This window comes from Mus caroli, chromosome 5 (assembly GCF_900094665.2).
Source record: "Mus caroli chromosome 5, CAROLI_EIJ_v1.1, whole genome shotgun sequence".
Classification (NCBI taxonomy): domain Eukaryota; kingdom Metazoa; phylum Chordata; class Mammalia; order Rodentia; family Muridae; genus Mus; species Mus caroli.
The window spans coordinates 84,630,742-84,634,383 of NC_034574.1; positions in this window are offsets into that span (position 1 = coordinate 84,630,742).

Below are 3,642 nucleotides of genomic sequence, written 5' to 3' on the forward strand. Positions count from 1 at the left end.
TTATAAATAAGGCTGCTATGAACATAGTGGAGCATGTGTCCTTCTTACTGGTTGGGACATCTTCTGGATATATGCCCAGGAGAGGTATTGCTGGGTCCTCCAGTAGTACTATGTCCAATTTTCTGAGGAACCGCCAGACTGATTTCCAGAGTGGTTGTACGAGCTTGCAATCCCACCAACAATGGAGGAGTGTTCCTCTTTCTCCACATCCTCGCCAGCATCTGCTGTCGTCTGAGTTTTTGATCTTAGCCATTCTGACTGGAGTGAAGTGGAATCTCAGGGTTGTTTTGATTTGCATTTCCCTGATGATTAAGGAGGTTGAACATTTTTTTGGGTGCTTCTCAGCCATATTCTATGTTAAAACTGGGGAAATATGGATTTAAAGTATGCTTCTGAAATACTGAAATAAAATGGTGATTTAGGAAATACCTTTGTCTGATGACTTTTAAGATACAGTTAACACCTTTTTTCGTGAAATATACCGGTTTTGCTTGGAAGAAAAAAATATAGATAAACTGTGATTATTTAGAGCTGGCGATCTGTTAGACACGTTCTCATGAACTTAATCCACCACACCAGGAAAAACAGTTGGCGGTATTTGGTGGCATAGTAAGATTAGTATTTCAAGGGGGAGATTAAAACTTTAAATGACACTTATCTTTTACTAATACCTTCATAGGTTTCTTATACTTAAAAGAAATTTCTGATGATGTGGGTTAAAGATTTTACAAATGTGTTATATATTTCAAAAGTGTTATTTTTGATGTTGTATAATAAAATGCTTTAAAATTTTAAATAATCTGTAAAGCTCAGTGAGACAATGTTTTTCATATGGCCAAAATTTAATATTATAAAAAAAATATCCTGTGAGGATGAAAAATGTAGCTCAAGTGTAGATCAGTCTGATGGATTTAAATGGGACATAATATGAAAATTACATTATCATGCTTTTGGTTCCATATCATGGCTAACTTGTTGGACATGGATATGGTATAAAAAAAGAACATCTGCAGTTACCTGAAGGGATCTGAAGATGCTATTCTTACAAAAACATTTCAGGGTTCTTAATAAGTTGCAAGCAGTGCAAAGGCATCTTGAGACATGACCTCTTTTGAGAAATGCTGCCAACAACCCTGCATATGCAGCCTTTACAGGGATAACCCGTGCTGTTAGGAGCTTTCAGTAGTAATGAATCTAATTTGTCTAACCACTGCAATGATGTCTGTTATGATCTTATTATTGGAGAGGAATTTTAATCCAACAACATGGCTTCCCTGGCAAGGGATCATATCCAAAGACCCAGGTCGGTGTGATCAGGCTGGAATGCAGACACACCACACACCTGTAATCCCTCTGGCTGGAATACAGACATCCCCCTAGTACACACCTTTAATCCATAACAACGTAGGTAAGGTTAGTAGGTAGAAGAGAGCAGCCATGTTTCAAAGTGATATCTAATTGAGGGTCAGACAAAGCAACAAATCAGAGAAAGATTTGACAGAATGAGTTAGAGAGAGGATATGTCCAACTCTTCACAAGAACAGACACGAGAGTCAACCTAAGAGATCAGGGCAGAGAGAAAGGGGGATGATATTAAACGAAGCCACTGGAAAAGTTTAAATTGTGCATGTGGCCAGTGTCTTATTTTTATTGGCCAGCACATGTGAGTCTAGAGGTATTAACTCAATTAAGTTTTAACTAGTTTGCCTAAGAGGCTCCATTGTGTGCACAGCCACCGAGAAGCCAGCTTCTTCCTTCTTGAGATATTAAAAGAGTTTTAATCCTTAATTAAAAAAATACTGACACATGGTTTATTGTTCTCAGAGTGCTCACGCAGCTCCAAACACTGCTGCTTCAATAAGGTAAACAATCTCACCTCCTCCTACCCTTTAAAAACCTGCTCAGGTCAAGCACTTCCTTTCCAGGTGAGTCACAAATTCACACGTCTACACAGTTTGTGTGATCGCCTTTCATTTATTTTGTCATTGACTTTAAAAGAAACGTGTTTGTGTTTGTGCTTCAGTTCGTGGAGACTGAATGAAGCAAAGAGAAAATAGAGCTGTGGCCTAAGGCGCCTGCATTCCTGCCTTAGAACAGGGGTGCTGGTGAGAAGGGACCTTAAGAGGAAGAGAGCTTCCCACCCTGCTCAGCTGCAGCAGCAACAAAGGCACCTCCCAGAGTCCAGCACACAGTTGCGTGTGTCGAGAAGAGCGGCGGCGGGGCAGAAATATGTTCTCACTGTCCAGCGATGTTCAATATGTTTTCAAATATCCTCCGAAGCATCTTCTCTAGATATGTATTGCCCCTTAGATATCTGTTCTGCCCTTGGGATGAGGTTGGGAGAAGACTCCCACAAGGTTTCCCCACCCTGTGTTTTGATTGCATATAACTGCTGGTTTCTCCGTGACAGAAGAATTGGACTCAGAATGACTCATATGTTGAGTTTTATCTATACTTGGTTTAAATGACAGGTGAGAACTTGGATACAGAGCTGGTGCTGCAAGGCTTAAGAATTCTGGATCTGTTGGAGGTGGGCTACATGGATTGTGCTTGTGAGAGAAAATAATTTTTTTGGAGCCAGAAGATGGGATTTATGGACTAAGTCAGTGCTGCACACCTATTTCAGATTCATATGTTGACTTCCAATGTGTCTTCCAGTATTTGAAGATAACATTTTGAAGGAAGTAATTAAAAACAAATTACATCGTAATGGTGGTGCCCCAATCTAACAGGACCAGTGCCCTGGTAAAGTAATAAAACACGAATGTGCACCACAGGTTAAACAACAATCACATTTGAATGTATCCAGAAGGCAGGCATTGCCAAACCAAGGGGAGAAAAAACTGACCATAAATCAACCCTGCAGCACTTAGGTCTTAGCACCAAACTCTGGAACTTTGAAAACTAAATATGTAGGTCTATACTCCCAGCTACTTGGAAGGCTAAAGCAGGAGGATAACAAGTTCAAGGCCACAGTGGGCTACAGAGCAAGTTTAAGGCCAGCCAGAGCAACTTAGCAAGACAATGTCTTAAAACAGAAAATAAGAAGAAGGTGTGGACACAGTTCAGTGGACACAGTTCAGTGATAGAGAGATTGCCTAGGATACCTGAGGCCCTAGCTTCAAACTTTGGTACTCCGGCACTGGTGTAGCAGGCCTCAAGACCTTAGCACAACTGACACCATGTTAGAGGCTCCATTTTAGCCTTAGAACCCAGCACATAGGCCCCACCACCTGCCAAAATGAGAACAAAAACTTAATCTATCAAAGACCTAGTTCGTAGTTCCAGGATTTGGCAAAGTCCCTAAGGGTACTAACCTTGCTTTTTGGCTTCCGTAGTTTCACTTTTCCCTAACTGTTCTTGCTGAACAAAATGTGTCAACCAGGATGTGGGTTTGTACATGTAAGGAAAAGAATGGTCAGGGTCCAGGATGAATGATTTAGCCAAGTTCTCCATGAAACCAGAAATATATAGACTTTCTAGTTGGCTTTTAGAGTGTCTGTGTGCTCTATGGTGGAATTACCTTACAACACTGGGGAAGAAGGAGAGAAAGAAAGAAAGAAAGAAAGAAAGAAAGAAAGAAAGAAAGAAAGAAAGAAAGAAAGAAAGAAAGAAAGAAAGAAAGAAAGGAAGGAAGGAAGG